Consider the following 20,939-nt stretch of genomic DNA (forward strand, 5'->3'; position numbering starts at 1 on the left):
TGGGTGAGAATGCATTAAAATAATAAATGGTGCATAAACAATCAGGATATTCATATAGTAGAAAATCATCCACATATCATAAATGCACATCAACACCATGTATTCACATCTCACCCACGTCAACCCCCCCCCCCCCACACACACACACAAACACTCACGTGCGCGCACGATCATGCAAGAGTTTTCATCATTGCACAAATATCTCATAATCATTTTATATAATGCAACAATGACTCGACTCATGATCGCCACAGTCCCTACTCTGAACCGGACTCACAACTTAACTATATATGTATGTTGTACCGACTCAATATTTGGTCCTTCATACGAACCGGGTTCCAATTAAATACAAACCATAAGCTCCAATCAACTGCGAGCTCCAAACCCTTACTATGAGCTTGGGACAAGCCACTAGTCCCCACTCTGAACTAATGAACATGTCTCTTTCACAATGGCAACAACATACGATGCATGACATTAAACAATACAATACAACCTCACTCTAGTTGTACATGATCATGCAACCAAAAAATAGGAATATATCCCCACTCCGAATGTAAACAATCGCACAACAACACATATCAAAGAGTATAGCCTCAGTCTGACTGTAATCAATCATCGACAACGTGTATAAAAATTCACATAACTAGTCATACATCCACACCTTTAAGATTCATCCACACATTATCCAAACATGCCAATTCATTCTAACATCAATTCACCATTGAGTAAACATAATGATCCATAAGGCTATCCATACATTCCAGCAACACAACAACAAATACAGCCCCACTATGATTGTAATTCATCATGTGCTCAAATAATACGAGTAGTTCTCACTCTGAACCACTCGCCTCATCAATCATCAATAAACATGTACAATTATCACACAATTATACATACGATACACAACATATATTTACACATGATCATTCATGTATTCTGCAATCATCTCCCAATGCATTACCATGAGATAGTTATGCATGTTAGCACTCCAGCGCTTCAAACAGCGCCTTAATCTGAGTCACGTAGCTCAAGTTATGGTCAAAATAAACAGTGAACCAATCAATTATTGTCGCAGACCAATCAATTGTTGTTAACATTCTATTTTACTGATTTTTCAAGCTTAAACATGGACCAATCGATTACACCCCTAAGGCCAATCGATTATCCCTTTCATTTCGCCCCAGAATTCCAATTTTTAACACAGACCAATTGACTACATTGTTGGCCAATCGATTGTTCCAAAGTTTTTATCCAAAATTCTTTTCGTTTTAAAAAGGAACCAATAAATTGTTTACTATAGTCAATAGATTGGTTCAATACAAATTTTAGTTTTTCATCACGTTTCAGTGAAAAGGAACCAATAGATTGTTTATCATCTCCAATAGATTGGTTTAATACAAATTTTAGTTTTTCATCACGTTTCAGTAACTTTAATCACTTTTAAACCCTACCCAAACACACTTTAACATGCTAAAACAACTTATTTCAAAAATCAAACTTTATACCCCATCTAATCCACTAATACCATATCATATACATCAATTAACAAATCTTTAGGGTTTATGTTTAAAAGCTTTAAGAACGCATCCATGGAGGAACAATCAAGCAAAACACAACAGGTCATTACACGAATCAATTAACACGAATTCGTCCATGAAAACATAATATTACCACAATCGATTATCAAATTTCAGATTGACAGATAACAACAACAATTCATGACAGAATCATACAAACCCTATTAGAAGTTAAGGAAACCTCTATACCCTTTCATTTCATAAGCACCCTTAGATTAAGAATCCCCCTTCCCCCCTTACCCTGTAATTATAGCAAAAATTAACAAAAGCAAGTTTCAATGGTTTCTCCTTCTAAGCCCTAGGTCTCCACTCTTGTTCTTTAGCCTCATTGTTTTCACGTACTGACAGAAAATATCCTCTAACCCTAATTTTTCTCTAGCTTTTAGAATATATATGATTCTAATTAATTTCTCTTAATTACACGTTTTGCCCAATTAAAATTCCACTTCTCTCCACTCACCATTAAACGCTCTCAATTCACAAAGCTAGCACAATTCTTCCTATTCTCTTAAATTTCAATTATTTAATTAATTAATTTTCACTAAACTAATTAATTAATATAAATCATCACAAATATCGTCACCGATCAAACATTTCATACATTCACAAGAATAATTATTTAAATAAATTAATTAATCGGGGTGTTACATTACACCCTTGTCATTCTCCTTCAATTCTTTGTTGAAGTAATAGTCCCTAGCATAATGTCCAAAATTTTGGCTATAAAACCATTTAACTTCTTTCATCTCAACTTTTTTTTGAATTTCTGATTATGAGAAACACCGTTCTTGCTTGTCTCACCCTGAATTCTTGAACTCTTAACTACACCATCAATTTGATTCCACTTCTTCTTCCATTTATATTTACCTTTGTTGTTCTTTAAGGAGTCTTCTTTCATTTTCTTGAAGAATTTTACCTACAAAGTTTGTTCAGACACCTTTTCCAAATTTCTCTATTTCATCCTCAACTCATACCCTTCAAGAGATGCTTGCAGTTTTTGAAGTTTCATTTTTGAAAAATCTTTGGACTCTTTAATGGCCAATCAAATTTGCAGGAAGAGCTCTTAAAACCTTCTCCACTTTCTGTGGTTCACAAATCTTCTCACCACAAGACTTCATTTGGTTTATAAAAACCACCAACTTTGAGAATAACTCACTAATGACTTCAAAGATTCCAGTTTTACTTTATTCAATTTCTCATCCCCACCATATAACTTCTTGAGAGTACCCCATACATCTTTGATGATTCTTGCTCAATGATCTTCTCAAATACATTTGCATCCAGACACTAATGAATCAAGACTAAACATTTCCCATCTTTATTGCTCATTTCACGATTATTAGCTTCTGTGCCTCATTAGAATTTGCCTATAATGCCAAGAAACCATCATTCACGATTTCGATTACATCTTGAAATCACAATATCACTTTCATAAATGCACACCATCTATCATAGTTTTCTCCCTTCAAAACGGGTAGATTGGTCGGGAACTAATTCGAGGTTGCACTCCCATTTGCCATGGATGGAGATTTTTTAATCGAAGCAGTACTCTAGATACCAATTTGTTGGATAACTTGAATTACAAGTTATTTGCAAATTGAGGAGAATAGAAAAGAATAAAGAGAAATTAAGAGAGAGAGAGATATTATTGGAATTGAATTGAGTATATTACACACATATGTTATATTCTTTATATAGGATCATATTACTAATTAACTAAATTTTAGTTAGTAACCACATACAGAGTAACCATGTGCATAACTAGCAATAAGCATATGTGTAACTGGTAGTAATCACATGCATAACTAGTTGTAACCAAATATTGAACTAGCATCAACTACATGCATGTTTATCAACAATAATATATATAATTTTTAGTAACCAACAATAATATATATAACTTTTAGTAACCACATTTGAAACTATCACTAACCACGTGTATAACTTTCAGTAACCACATTCTAACTTCTGAAAACTGAGTTACATATCTAATAGTTATTAGGGATGGGAATAGGCTAGATTAGCCTACATGGACCTATAGCTAGGCCTATCCTTTTTAAGATTTGTCTCGCTCTAGCCTATTCAATAAAAAGGTTAGGCTTAGACTTTCTTAAAGGCTTATTTAACTAAATAGGAAAAATTTAGGCTATTAAAAAAATATATGAAGCCTTATAGGTCGATATATATATATATATATATATATATATATATATATATATATATATATATATATATATATATATATATATATATATATATATATATATTTGAAATTAGGATAAATAGTATATATAAGGCCTTATTGTCCATGTGAAAAAATAGGCGAATAGATTATTTGAAAGCCTTAATGTGATACAGGCTTATTTAACTAAATAGGAAAACTTTAGACTATTAAAAAAACATATGAAGCCTTATAGGTCGGCCTATATATGCCTATATATTAAAAGTTGGGATAAATAGTATATATGAAGCCTTGTTGTCTATGTAAAAAAAATAGATAAAATGGACTATTTGAAAGTTTTAATATGAAACGGACTTTTAAATAGACTTTTAGGTCGGGCCAAGCTTTTAAAAAGGTCATATCAAACCCAAAAAAGAGTCTATAATAGACCATAGATGAGACTCAAACCTTAAAAATTTATCGTAGGTCAAGTTCAAGTCTTATAAGATTCGCTCTAGCTTATTTTCACCCCCTAATAATTACATAGTTGTGTTTGAAGAAAGATGGTGTTAAATAAAAAAAATAAAAAAATGTGGTCGAAAAGAGAGAAAGTAGTAAAAACACCTATTATCTGCATAATTAGTCAACTAAACTCCATTGATCATGTTGTTTTGAAAATAAGACTCGTGTTTAATACTAATATATATGACTTATAAATTCTACTATTGTAAATTCTTTAGTACCACAAATTTTAAAGCATTTTTATCTATTTATCATTTTAAATAATTTTATTTTTACATATTTTTTAGTTTAGTAGTTTAAACACACTAAAAGTATTTACTTTATCTGTATCTATTACTTTTTGAAGAATAAAATAATTCTAAAAAATTCTTTTTTCAGAAAAAAGAAATAAACAAATTTTTGACTCATTTCCAAATTCAATGATAAAATCTAAATTAAATTTTTATTTGATAATTATTGAATTAAAATTAATAACTCGTAATTCAATATTTTTATTAGAAAGATTATATATATATATATATATATATATATATATATATATATATATATATATATATATATATATATATATATATATATATATATATATATATATATATATATATATATATATATATATATATATATATATATATATATTAAAAATAAAATAAATAAATGTGAAGCATGGGAAAGGAATATATCGGTAATAAAGAATTTTATTATTCATTTTGTGTCATGTCATGTCATGTTATATTCTTTCTTTTTTTGCAAAAATAAAGAATGAATTTTAGTAAAGTTAAACTTCACAGGCAAAAGATAGTGTAAATACAACAAATACGCCATTAATAACACAAGCTATATTTACACCTCTAAACAAAAGTATTACAAAAGGAAGAAAAATTCAAATAAATGTGATTTTGCTGAGATTCTAATTCTATAAACAAACTATAGTCACGCAACTTTCTTAAAGTATCTACGTACTCATAGACTTTCTCACAACCCTTTTATCGTTGCATACTTTTTTCGGTTTTGTATCAGATTGCATCTCCAATTCCATATATCATTTTATTACATGCTATGTGAAATCAAATATTGAAAAGTTTTTTTGTAATTATTTGACAATTTTTATGAGCACATGAGTTATGTGAAACGAATTTTTGTTTTTATAATTAAGCTTTTAATTAATTAATTTACTGCAAAAAGTCAAAAATCATGTGCTCAGAGAGATATGATTGAATTTTTGTTGTGTAAGATTCTATTATTATGGTTTCTTATGACTTTGGGACATCATGTGTACGTTTGTTATACAAATATAGAGATAGATATAATAAAGATTCGGTGATATGCTATTTCTTGGATTAAAACTAATTTATTTAGTTGCGTTCCTGCTCAAGCAACTAATAAATGAGGTAGAATTTGAGATAATAAAAATTATGATAATGGTGTATTAAATTAGCAAATAGCAAATATAAGAGATATAGTGGTCTTAATAGGGGTCTTTACACTCTATATTTATCTTAAATTTTGTATGAATTTTAGAAATTATTCATATATATATATATATATATATATATATATATATATATGATAAAGAAATCTATATATCCCAATAATAATATCCGGACATTAAGTTACATAGTCTAGTGAAACACGTTTACAGGAGAATCAATTTTATAAATTCTCTCATTCAAGACCTTTTAAACATACTTTCTTATACTCTTTCAAAAAATATTTTTTTTATTCAATAATTGTGTTAGTAATATAATTAAATTGTATTTTAACATCGTAAACATTCTAAGTAATGTGCATTTGTATTTCTAATCATTGAATAACAACATTTTTTATTCATTGTGGTAGTTGTCAGGATGGTATCATTGAGAAAATTATAAAATTTCTTTGGATTATAACTTATGAATACATGAAAAGGTTGGTTGAATTTTTTTTAATTTTCAATTGTTTTATGGATAGTGTGTTGGGGTTGGTTGAAAATATACATGTCGAAGAAGTTTTACATTATTTAGTTTTGTGAATGAAGAGAGAGTTTAAGGCTAAATATTGGATACAAGTTCTTTCAAGTCTCACATCACTTAGTTTTGTGAAGGAAGAGAGGATCCAAGACTATATATAGGATTCAAGTTTTTTATTATAAAATTTACTGGTCAAAAGCACTTTAAACTTGTATTTGACTTTTTATATTTTCTCTTATACTCTTGGTATAGAGTGTTGTGAGGGGTAGTTAAATATTTGTTTTGGATAGTGAGAGTGTATTTGGGTTTTGGGGCGGTTGAGAGTAGTCTATGTGTTGTAACAATTTTCACATAATCTTATTCTCTGGTTGTCATTTAAGAACGGCTGTGGTTTTTTCTTCGGTTTTTGGAATTTCCACGTTAATCTCTTGTGTTGTTATTGTGTTTCTCTTTTTCTCTACGCTTTATTTTTTTTCTAACAATTGGTATCAAGAGCCTTGGTTTGGTGGGGTGCAAAAAAATTTAGTATGCTTTGTGGTTACAGTTTTGACTGATCTTCCACATCAGAAAAGAAATTTTATACTCTGTGTTGGTTGGGAAATTTTTGTTTTGCTGCAGGAAAGGTTTTGGTTGCAATTGAAGGAGAAGTGCGATCCAAAACGCAACGGAATTTAAAATTTCTCCTTTAATGATCCTTACGAATGGGCATGATCAGTGATAGAATCGTTACCTCTTGTGGCGATTGTAACCTTTGATGTAGATCTACAGAGCGATCACGAACGTTGAACGATGACAACGCCTCTACTCAGTCCACACGAACGGATCCCTTCAATCTTAGTGCTAGCTGCTACGAATGAAGGCTTTGAGTGAGAGAGAGAGAGAGAGAGAGAGAGAGAAAAAAAAAAAACGAAATTGCAACTGCTAAATGCTTCTACACGAGGGTTCTATTTATAGAACCACTTGTGTGGACTTCAAGCTAAAAAGCCCACTTAAGTGTATGTGGCTCATACCTTATAATATGTCAAATTCACTTAAGCGCGTGGTACCTTACCATATTTCGTATTCTACTTAAGTACACCGTACCTTACGATGTTCTACAATTCACTTAAGTGTACTGTACCTTACGGTGTTCCTTAGTTACTCTATCTCTCATCAATCCGTCCTTTGTGTGTGACCCTGTAGGTTTTCGCGGCATTGACAATTATATTAAATCACGTATTTAACATAATAAACAGTGAGCGGTATCTAGCAACACATCACTGCTACCCAAGAAATGAAAATGTCATGTGATCTGACAAATCCTTCTGTGATAATACTAATGTGCATAATTACCCTTTTGCCCTTATGTCTATATTGAACACAAGGCATAGACCGTGTCATCCTTGTCCAGTTCAATATTGGGCCCATAGACATTTATCCTGTTACGCGGGATGGGCAAATTCCATCTAGGTCACTCATGTCCCTTAGCATGCTTCGTGGAGTACCCATCAACTGTCTTTATGGTCGTCCAATTACGGACAACGTTTGATCAGCAATAAGGCACTCGACTCTACATCTAGGGTCCATAGTGGTTTCAAGTCGAAGGGTGGTATACACCATTATCACCATGAGAATAACTTATGACACTTTGCATAACATTCTATATAATATTCTCATAGCGGGTCAATCTAGTATAAATATTACTCTTAATATTCATATCTATGTTTAAGACTTGATAACTCCTTATCCATGATCCATGAGATGTGATCATCAGTCTATAAACATAATACTCTTCATGTTTTAATGTTATCTCACTTCACAATAAAGCTCGACTACGGATACTTTAAGAATAGTGTCCTTATATTTAATGTGATCTCATGATTAAGTGATACTTGATACATTAAACGGACTAGCTATTCTAGGGACTTTATTAAACAAACATAATAAAGAAAAAGCCTTTTATTATTAATAAATAATTCGATACAAGTACCAAAAGTATTGGCCTCTAGGGCTTACACCAACAACAATGTCAAGTTTTTCAAGTGCACTAAAGATTGACTTTAGGAATTTGATGGAAGAATTAATTTTGACTTGTGGAAAATTCAAATAAAAGATGTTTTGATACAATTAGGATTACACAATTCCTTGAAAGGAAACATTTCCAACATGGACAACGAGAAGTGGGAGGAACTGGATTTGAGAGCTTCGAGTATGATCCACATGTCTTTACCGAAGAATATTCTTGCAAATGTTCTTGGTACGTTGTCATCCAAAGAGCTTTGGGAGAAACATGAAGGATTACATCAAGGAAAGGATATATCAAATTGTTTATTGTTGAAGGAGCAATTCCATAGCTTGTGTATAGATGAACATACGAAAGTATTTGATCATCTAAGTGTTTTAAATGGTATTGTTTATGAATTAGAAACTATTGGAGTTAAGATTGATGATGAAGATAAAGCTTTGAGAGTCATATGGTCTCTTCCATCTTCCTATGAGCATATTAAACCTGTTTTAATATATGGGAATGAAACTTTGAGCTTTGAAGAAGTTTCTAGTAAAATTATTTCTGAAGAAAGAAGATTGAATGGTGAGGAAAACACTTCATCAAACTCAGTGTTGGTTTGCAGAGGAAGGTCATATGTGAAGAAAAATAATGAAAGTGTGAGATGTTGGAAATGTGGAAAGCTTGGACATATAAAGTATAAGTGTCCTGATGGGGCAGCGTCAGAGAAGGGCTCTGAGTCAAATGCTAGCAATGTCTCTCTCACTGTGAGAGAGGATGATCTTCTCTGAAAATTGAGAAGTGAGCCCTCATGACATTTCCACTGTCATGAAAAAGGACGATTTATTGCTAGTGGATTAACACATGGGCATTGATGCAAAGTGTGTTGTGAGATTATGTCGATGGTTGAAGAGCTTCCGACCAACATGGAAGTTGCACTATAAAAGTTTCAACCTTATTTTCGACACGTGAAAAATCTTGAAGTAGTTTAACTTCAAGTGAAAAATACTCTTCTTTAAGTGGATTATGATATTTTAATAACTATGATTGTCGATGAAGACAATGTGAAAATTCTTTGAGTAGTGTAGCTTCATGTGACTATACTCTTTATGGTGGAGTATGATTATCGGTGAAGACAATGAAAGCTTATGTATTATTTTCAATCAAGGTAGAGATTGTTGGAGTTGATTGAAAATATACATAGAAGTCTCACACCGTTTAGTTTTGTGAATGAAGAGAGAGTGCAAGGTTATATATACGATACAAGTTCTTTCAAGTCCCAAATAACTTTTTTTTGTGAAGAGGGAGTTCAAGACTATATATAGGATTCAAGTTCTTCATTCCAAGATGTACCATTAAAAAGCACTTTAAGCTTGTATTTGACTTTTTATATTTTCTCATGTACTCTTGGTATTGAGTATTGTGAGGGGTAATTAAATATTTGCTTTGGAGAGTGCGGGTGTATTGGGGTCTTGGGACGGTTGAGGGTTGTTTATGTGTTGTAATAATTTTCACATAGTGTTATTCGCTGGTTGTCATTTGACAACGATTGTAGTTTTTTCTCTGGTTTTTGGAGTTTCCACGTTAATCTCTTGCGTTGTTATTGTGTTCCTTTTTTTCTCTATGTTTGTTTTTTTCTAACATGGTGAAGCCTGATGTTGTCAACCAAGTAAATGTACTAGAGGACGGTGTGCGGGGAGATCCTCAACCTAATGTTATAAAAGTTAATATTGGAAATGAATGTACATTGAATGTGAGTATACGTTATATAATTCTATGCTTGCATGGGTTTGTATGTAAGCTGCCAAATTAAGTTTTGGGATAATGGTCGAGAGGTCTGGTTTTGCTTCTGATAAAAGACATGTATTTTCTATGATGAGATGTAAAAGAAGTGGTAAGTATAAAGAACTTGTCTGAAAGTTGAAATGTGATGACACTGAAATAAGGAAATATGAATGTCCTTTTAAGTTGCGCTAATACCATATAGCGAAATATGTTTGGAAATTTATATGATTTGTGGTGTACATAAATGTGGATTAGATCTCAATTTAGTTGTTCGTCTAATTCACATACGTTTAGATTCTAAAGAGTCAAAAATTGTTTCAAAAATGTTTTCCCCTTCTCAAAGAGTCCAAAAATATTTTTGTTGGTCGAATTATATATATTGGATGTCTTCTATCACAAACATATGTATATTGATTTGGATTGGATTTGCAACAAAAAAAATCGATAAAGTCTAAATTGAACTAAACTGGAAAACAACCGGTTGATTTAGATTAGATTGATCGGATAATTAAAAATAAATATGCAAAAAATACTTTTAAATAAATCTATTTTACATCAATTAATTTTCTATAATAAAAATAAAATTCCTAATTTTTTCATTTCTCTGTATAGATTGTGAATGTCACAAATGATACTTCCTTTTTTTTAAAAATTGAATATCTTATACTAGTCTCTATGATAATGAAATTAAAATATATAAATTAATTATGATTGATTCGGAGATACAGACTTGAAAGTTTAGAAATTCATTATTTAAACCAATTAATATCAGATTTCATTGGTTTAATTCTGTTTTTTCGCGAACTAAAAAAAGTATCATATACTACTGTTTAATTTGGATTCCAGTTTGATTCGAATTTGCCCGAACCAATAAACACATCTATTTATTTTGTCGGATATAAGGCATTTTTAGCACTTACTTGCTAAATGAAGTAATTAAAATAAAAGTTTTTTTATATTCAATTTTAAAATGGAAGAAAGATCTTTTCAAATGACTTAAGGGAATTTGAGCAATTTTAATTAAATCAGATTCTTGATTTTTGATGTATTACATAAATTGTTAACAAACGGATGCTACTCTTCTATTATATATAATTCAACTTATATTTAATATTGTGTAATACATTATTATATCATCATAGAATTAAGCATAAAAAATGACCAGTTATTCATACTTAGTTTATTTCTATGTAAGAAGGTAGAAATATTCATTCCCATTAAATTTTAGAATTTTTTACAAAAATAATCCATTTTTTAAAGGAAATTTCCAAAATACCCCTGATTTCAAAAAAAATCCCAAACTATCCTACTTTTAGGAGGAGTCGCCAATTGAATTGGAGACTCCTCTTAAAAATTGAATGGAGGCGCCGATAGGATTGGCTAGGGCATGTGCCCTAGCCAATTGGATTGGCGCCCCTGTGTAGTACTTAAGAGGAGACGCCAATTCAATTGGAGTCTCAGTGTAAAATGCAATTTTTGTGTTATAAATAGATGCGTTATGTGAGTTATTATTCCACATCTCAATTAATCATTTGGCAATCATGTTTGGTGTTCGTCGCCGATATGGTAAGGTGATTTATGCGATGGACAAACCTCAGATGCTGATGTTGTTCTGGAACATCACTACGTTCGATCAACTGAAGAGGGAGTTGGTTCATTGGTTAGATGGGAAAATACCAGAAGGGGAAAAAATTAGAAGTATTGAGAGACTCGACGGTATCTTTGGTTGAGTGCGAATGAAGACTGATAAGGATGCTAAGAAAATGATGTTCGGTCGAGATGACATCAATTTGATTGTTGTAATCAGTTAAAAAGATTTATGTTTTTAGATAGCTTATTTTGTACTGATGTTTGTTGTGAACCTCGTTGTAACAGAAAGTTAATGATATATAATGATTGAAGGTTACAGAAATACAATGTTATAAAAAGCTTAAGACCCAGATGATGCTCCTCGATTGGGACAGTTGTTCTTGTTGTGTCCTGGTTGACGACAGATACTACATAATCTTATCATTTTATCTGTGGAATCCATCTCTGTCCTGATACGTGTGCTGTTTGACCTTCCTTTTTTATTTCTACGCATCTCGTCGTTGTGTCAAACTATATCACCTTCATATGGAGTCCAGTATTCCTCCATTGGTAGTACCGAGAAGCTTTGATTATATACATTCATGACGGTGACGGTCTTCTACACATCAGATAAATGGCTGTAAGCGTCTTGACAAGTATAAGCGCATGTTGCAATGACATGGGAGCAAGGAATGCGAAATGCCTGAAATTTTCCACAATTGCACCAACTTCTGTTTAGTCTAACAGCATAGGCTAAATTTGGTCTCCCCTCGTTGTGATCCATTGTTTCCTGGACGCTGAAATTTTGCCTATGACGGTCAAATACTGTTACAGCGTGTGTGCTAGCTTTGATGCTCTCCTCTTTCATGACCTTCATGCAACACTCACTGAATACTTGCCCGAACATTAACATCGCACTCCATCTTTCACCTCTGGTTGCGAACGTAGAAGCCAACCTATAATAGGTCGATCTTACCAATGCGGTTATCGGCAGATTTCGAATTCCTTTGAATACCTCGTTCATGCATTCCACAAGGTTTGTTGTCATGTGGCCCCATCGACAACCTCCGTCAAATTCCCTTGTCCACTGCTCAATTGGTATGTTGTTTAGCCATCTCCCTGCGTCTTCATTAGACAGTCTAATTTCATCATGATAATATTGAAATGACGGCTGAGTTAGAGCATACCCATCATTCACCACCTTCTTGCAAAGATTCTTATCTTTTATAGCACGCGTGAAGTTTTGTGCAATGTGTCTGATGCAATAGACATGGGTAGAAGGAGGATCATGTCATCCGTTGTCATGGTTGTTGTAGGCACTCTCAATGGCAGCATGTCTATCAGAAATCAAACAGAGATTGGCTTGTGGAGCCACATGCGTTCTGAGATGTCGAAGAAAGAAACCTTATCCACCAGCCGTTTCACCTTCAACAAGAGCAAAGGCAATGGGAAAGACATTGTTGTTGCCGTCTTGTGCAACCGCCATGAGCAAAGTACCCTTGTATTTTCCGTATAACCAAGTGCCATCAATTTGAATAATAGGTTTGCAGAATGCGAAACCTTTGATGCACGGGTCAAGACTATCGTCCCTAGCACCAGTTAATAACAACCATTTCACATTTCTGTATGCACAAAAGTAAGTTGTTTAAATTTCTATATCTTTAGTTACTTATTTAAAGATTATTATCTCTAACTAATATTTTTTTACTTTTTCGTGTAGATGGTCTGCTGATCACTCTATTCGCAAGTGCACGAATCGCATCAGAGTAACATAAAAGAATATTGATCCCACAAAGACCAAATCGTCAATCTATCGATTATTATCGTTACGATGTTTATCTAAGGCGGTATAAAAGAGATATTGATGTTGCAAAATAACAGTAAATAAGGAAAATAATAAATACATTGCAGATAAAGACAGGTTTGAATGTATTTCACGTCAGTTAAACGATGTTTCGATTGTCTAAATAGAACTATTTATGGAGAAATATTTTCTACTCTTGAAAAGAATCCATTTAATATGAACTGTCGCTTTCGCGTATTCAGAACCGAGTTTATCCTTAAATTAAGGCATTTTATTGTCACTTATAAAAGGTGCGCAGAACGCTAAAGTAGTAAACTTATTTTTAAGAAATAAGACTCGTAAACTTAGTTGAAAAGTGATTTTGATTTGAAAAGTTTACCCAAGGAGTTTCCTGATTTTAAATCTATCAACGTGTCCGAAAACAGTTTCAAAAATCGTTTTTCCTTAAAGTGATAAAAGTTCCTAGTTAACTAAGCCAGGGTACTTTCGCACTCCTTCAGTAGTTAAAACTAACCAAGTTTGTTTCAGAAAACTCGAATTAAAAATCAAAACAGCCTTTAAAGCATTTCTACAAATTCAATATGTGAAACATCTCTTTAACCGCAATCCTTACATTCTAACCTTTGAAAGATTTAGCCAGACATGGTAATACAAACAAACACAACGATATTGATCATGATGAAAAGTTGTTTTAGAATGTAAGGCGTAAAGAACAAGTAAAGCGTGTAAAATAATTAAAACGAGCAATAAAGATAATGGCGAGAAATTTAAATAAAGTAAAGACAATGACCGGAATTAAATAAAGTAAAGCATAGCAAGAAATTAAATAAAGTAAAGCATGACAGGAATTAAATAAAGTAAAGCATAGCAAGAAATTAAATAGAGTAAAGCATGACAAGTAAAAAATGATTAAATTAGAACCTGCTCCAAACGGAGGCTTTAAATCAGGTACAAGGAAAATAAACATTTGATTCTGAAGATAAAGACGACAGCAAAATCAAAGTGCTCCAACTCAATCTCACTAAGGTGCGATAACCCCTCGATGTGACGGATTACCGCTTTTACAGATGATAAATATAGTCTTAGTGTTGTAAACTAAGTTGGATGATGTGGAAATGAACTAGAACGACCTATTTATAGAGGAATTCAGTAGCTTGCAAAGACCATGGTACCCTTCAACTTCTCCTTAGTGGGAACGTGAAATGCAAAGGTGTCCGCCACCCCTTCATGGCGCCCGCCATGTGTGTGAGTGGGAAAGTTCATGGGAACGTGGCGGTTACCTCCTGGTTGAGGGATGATGAGTCATGGCTTCTCCTATAACGGCCGCCATGCATAACGCGATGTGTACAATATTTGCCGAAAAACCCTAATTTTTGGTCTTTTTGCTTCGTTTCTTCTAAAAAGGTCCTGAAAGAGCTAAATATCTGAAAACAACATAAAAGAGAGCATAACACAAGCAAAATGATAATAAAGACCTAATAAACATGTGAAATCCGAGTCAAAAACGCGGTATGATTCAGTGTGATAATCTGCACGTGGTATGATTTACAACAGATGTCCAAGACACTGTATTACTAAGTATCGCAACATGTTAGATCACCTTCGACCGACATACGTAAGGAAAATAACCTAATAATTTTGTTATATTTTGTTAACTTCTTCTACCTAGATTATAATCATATCTTCTTTCACATTTCAGTTCATTTGGCGTCCATACCTTAATTTGGATCATGACCATCGGGTCAACGCTGAAGACACGGCCGTATGGATTGCATGCACACTGATAATACGGTTCACAACTGTGGAGATGCACAACAGTGATCGTGTGAAGTTGCAGTTCGGTATGCCCCAAAACATCCCAAATCCCCCAGCTAGCCTAGGAGAATGGCATCTGCGCAAAGTTAACGACCAATGGAACTTCAATCCATGGCAAACCTTCGCAAGATCGGAGCGTTGTAAATGGAAGCACCGTCATGACCATGTGTTAACTGACGCAGTCATGCCAACTGAAGAAAAACCAAGTCGTACTTATATGGCTTGGTACAGATCGGTTGGTTTTCAGTTCATCGTCGAGGATATGTACTTGTACTACCCACGCCAGATGACTTACACACCTGACACCTCAACATCAAACCCCCAACAACAATGTCAGACCGGATACACACAACCCCCTGTCCGTTAAACGTTCTGTTCAACCAACACACAAACATACAACCAAAACATACCATACACCCAACCCTAATACCAAGAGCATACCACATACCACCACCAACAAATTGACCATCAACCTGAGACTCAACATCGCTTCGCACCCACCCCATCACCCTACCAAAGTCGCCTAAGCCAGAACATCCAACGATCATTCAACACCAACCGCCCCTCCTCCTACCATAGCCAAGAAGCCCAAACCTCACAAAACCAAAACATCCAACAACCCTATCTCTACCAAACACCCCAACAACCTTTCCAACCTTTCCTCGACGCATCGTTCACACCCATGTCTCCCTTCAACCGTCCTGGTCGCTCATTAATGAGTCAACCACAATCCAACTTCTCTGGCATGGGTCATGAGCTCAGCTACGGCAGTACACCATTGATGCATACTGAAGACTATGCCGACTTGTCTGACTACCTCAATAAGTCTTCTCCTGTAGTTGGAAGTGACGCTCCTAGCCCCTTAGATGCTCAAACACCGGTACCGAATCATCAACGTGGATTAGGGTCATGGGTTAGGGTAGCTAGAGGATGTGGGATCGGAGGTCGGTTAGGTGATCCCGGTCATCACCATTAGGTTTCTTTGTGTAAACGAAATTTTTTATTAATATCAATTGGTCCTATATCAAATTTATCTATCACGTATACCATTTACAAAAAAAAATGCATTTTACACTGAGGCTCCAATTGAATTGGCGCATCCTCTTAAGTACTACACAGGGGCGCCAATCCAATTGGCTAGGACACCTGCCCTAGCCAATCCAATTGGTGTCTCCATTCAATTTTTAAGAGGAGTCTCCAATTCAATTGGCGACTCCTCCTAAAAGTGGGGTAGTTTGGAGAAAAAAAATTAAACCAGGGATATTTTGGGAATTCCCTTTAAAAAATGGATTATTTTTGTAAAAAATTTTAAATTTTAAATAATTTTTATATGAGGACACATTTTCCTAAAAGTATCCTAGAATCAAACTAACCAAACACCCTTTTATTTTTAATAAACATAAATATATATTTTTTTAAAATATGAAATATAAGGAATGTATTTTTTGTTAAAAAAACAATCTATCTACACTTTTAAAAAAAATGCTACGAATATAATGACATTATTTTCACAATAAAATGACACTTTTCAAAAATTCACTTCAATTAAAATTATATTGTTATTGTTTTTTTAATATAATGCAAACACAAAAACCAATGAGATAAAATGCGAGGTTAGGGATATAATAGAAAGAAAAAAATCACCCCTCTGATTTTTTTTTTCTAGATAGCAAGATACCCTTGGACTACACGTGTAAATTTGAAATGAAAAAAAAAAAGAAAATTTTCACATTTGAAAATAAAGAATCCATCTATCAATTAAAGACAATTGTTGGTTACAATAAAATAAATATTATTCTGATAATGAATTTTGAAATAGAAAGTTAATGGTGTGCATCATTGTTGAGTGATATTTAATTTCATACAATATAAAATATTTTTAGATACACGTGTTAATTTATAATGTGTTACTTAATTATAAAATGAATAATAACCATATAAACTCAATTGTATTAAATAATCGTATAAAAAATAGATTTGTGAGATGGAGAAAGAAAAAAAAATCACATTTAAAAATAAAAATAAAAATAAAATCATCTAAAATAAAGTTAGATATTATCCTGATACTGGCTCGTGAAATAAAAAATTAATTGTATGCACTGTCATTGAGTGTTATCCAATTTAATACAATATAAAATTTATTTAGATACACATGTCAATTTCAAATAAATTATTTAATTATAAAACGAATAATAATCATATAAATTATGAATATTTCTTATATATAATAATTATAAAATAATTATATTTTTATTTTAGATAAATTTTATGTTTAAAATTTTAATATTTTTTTTGTTCTTCTTCATTAAATTAAAAAGAGATTCAGATTTTGTTATTTATACTTAAAAAAATAAAATAGAAAAAAAATAAAGAGAGAAAAAATTAAAATGAAGTTGTGAGGAAAAAAATATGGAGGAAATTAAGAGAAGTAAAGGAAGACTGAGAAAGTTAAAAGTAAAAAGTGAGAAATGAATGAGTGGTAAAATGTGATAGTTTCAATTTTTTTAGCATTTGTTATTTACAAATATGCTTTTTTGCTAGTACAAATTTTTAAAAAGAAAATGATATATTAGAAAGTTTGGTTGTAGTTTATTTTAATGGATAAATAATTGATTTTGAGGAAAAAGAATTTTCTGGGAGCGCTACATTTTTTTGTCTTTATCTCTTATTTCTTTAGTCAAGGACACTTATCTATATATCTTCAACTTCTCTTTTTATTTCTCCTCTACTAAATAGAGGCTAAATCTTTATTTTAAATTAGGTCAAACTTTATTTATCATCCCAACATGCTCACATATCATCTCTTAGACTATGTTTGAATACAGTAAAACGAACAGAGGGGAATAGAGCGAAACGAATTGGAGCGGAATGGAATGAAATAAAGATATCATTTTATTGTTTGGATATTTCATGAGTGAAGAGAGCAATTTTATCACTCCGTCTAAATTAGAGGGTAAAAAAGTTATTGAAAATGATGGAATTGAATGGAATGCATTCCATCAAGTTCCGCTTCATTCCATCCATTTTTTATTAATCCAAGCAACTAAATTTAAGTTTATTCTATTTCATCACATCTCATTACATTCCATCAATTCAAATATACCCTTAAGTGCAAAGTTATAAATTTATATCTCATAAGTGTGGTGTTATACACTTAAGATCAAAACATTAATCTCTCAATACAGGGATCAAACTCGAGAACCTAACCCTCAATCCCCATGGCATCATATGGGAGCTATTATTCCAATACAAGACCCTTAATCTCATAACCTCAAATGAAGATTATTATTCTAATACATTTAAAAAGTTGACAATGTTTAAGAATCGAGACCATAGATAATATGTATATAGCATTCATACATCTCAATTCAACAGAAACACTTTCCACAATAAAATAAAGAGAGTTTCTTAACGCATCCTATAAGTTTCTACCGCGCCATGCGAATTTCTAAAAATGTCCCCTGTTTCCGAAGATGCATCTCCGGACGCACCTCTTACCTACTTAACAAAGGTCATTATGAGAGGTGCCCTATAAATTGGGTTATTTTTATTCCTGAGATGCATCTCCGAAATATTTTGTGATTTTATGATGAGGATTTATAGGTTTTCTTATAGGTTATGTTTTGAAATTGGTTCAGGAAAAGTTCATCCCCGGAACAAGATAATAGGTTGCGATTTCGGAGATATATCTCCGAAATCAACGTATCAGTCATTGAGTGGTCCATATTGATTTGTGGCTTATATAAATTAAGGTGTTCTTATGTTATATTTCACACAAACTAAAAATATCTTTAATATGGTCACTAAACATTTATTGGTATGTTGCAAATGTTCCATTCTCCAACAGAGCTCTCGGATGCACGTTCAAGCTCAATGACTTCACCTCCCTAGATGATTTCAAAGACGAAATTCATTATCTCATATCTTACAAAAATAATCGAAAGATTAAAAAGCTCGAGTACTGTTCACCGTCGATTGACAACGGAAGAAAGATTGGGTTTAGCAAATTTTAGCTTAACACGCAAACGGATGTAAGGGCTATGTGGAATACGTTTCTCTGTTTTGAAACAAAAATTTTGCTCAAGTTGGAAGCGACGATTTTGAGATTCGTCGAAGATATTCTAGAGATATTGAAGCGTCCACCTAGATATTGAAGTATAATGTTGCATTTTATATTGAACTCGTATATGTAATCCTAATTTTATTTTATGAATCTTAATTTTAATTTGAAAAAATCATTTATTTTTTGGGTCTGATACTGATGTGTCTGACTTACAAAAATGTAAGTACGGAAAAAAAATTGAGATGCATCTCCGGAATAAAATGAACCAAAGAATAAGGCGTCACTCTCAATAGTCTTACTTGAGTGTGTGTTAAGGTGCTTCCGAAGATATATCTCTGAAAACAGATGACATTTTAAAAAATTTCGTGGTGCAGTAACAAACTTATAGTATACGTAAAGAAACTCTCGATAAAAACAATCTCTCACTAAAAACAGGACACACTCACACAAAGACCTAAAATGAACCATAGTTCTCATACGCAATAGTGTGGAGTTGAGATCTATAACTCACAATTTTTCATATTTTACTTACTTTTTAAAGTATATAAAAATGATAAATATTCTTAAAATATATAAAATTAGCTTTGTTAGTCCATATTTAAATTGTTATAAATTGACGAGAAAACATCATTTACTCTAGGTGTTAAAAATATGAATTTTAACTACTTAATTTTATTATTATTATTATTATTATTATTATTATTATTATTATTATTATTATTTTATATGACATGTATTAAAGAGGTAGGCCTAATTAGATATTCACTCTTAATTTTAAAAAAAAAAATCTTATTATTCAATCATGTAATTAGGGATTGCAATGGATAGGGTTTAGATATGGAGTGAGTATCAAGATGGTCATTCCTGCACCCATATCCGTTTATTTTTGTGGATTATTACTCGAATCCGTATCCATTTTTGTGAATTTTGATCCTATCTATTATGGATAATTTTGTGGATATCCATTAGAGATAGATCAAATTATCATCCCTGCATGTATCTGATTAATAAAATTAAACCCATCATCCACTTGTGAAAGTTTCATTTAAAATCAAAACAAAGTTGTGTATAAACTTCCTTAATACAAAAATTGTTAACACCAAACAGTCTTAATCTTATAAAAATTGGTCAATTTAGAATTGAATTTAAATTAAATTGATTAATGTTGTTTTTAAATTTCATGTATAAAACTCAATTTCCATATTCTAACTCGGATGTTTTTTTTTAGCAATTCATGAGCTTGAACAAAAAAAAAGCTATATTATAGTCAGATCAAAGTCTGAGATAAAATCAATTTTCCTTAGGATAGCCAAACTTATTTGATTTTTGAATTCTGAAAATGAACTGTTTGATGAAAATAATACTAAATCAGCAAATAGAGAATGGTGATGTCAAAGGTGGAACTCCAATGATAATCAAGCAGAGTGTAAAGTACATAATTCATCCAAAAATAGAAAACATGTAAACTAAAGTCACAAATATACAATTCAATCCACACTAGGTCACGTTATACTGTATCCAGAGTTGGTACTAGGGTTGATCAAACAGAAACAAATGAGATGTTCAATATTGGAGAATATACTGATGAAGGCACATGAGGCAAAATTGCCAGCACAATACTAAGTTGTGACTTTCCTTTGTCAAAGCCGAAATGGAAATTGCCATACAATTTAGTTTAGTCTTTAGTAATACGGTTCCACAAAC

Source organism: Lathyrus oleraceus, chromosome 1 (assembly GCF_024323335.1).
Source record: "Lathyrus oleraceus cultivar Zhongwan6 chromosome 1, CAAS_Psat_ZW6_1.0, whole genome shotgun sequence".
In the NCBI taxonomy this organism is placed as follows: domain Eukaryota; kingdom Viridiplantae; phylum Streptophyta; class Magnoliopsida; order Fabales; family Fabaceae; genus Lathyrus; species Lathyrus oleraceus.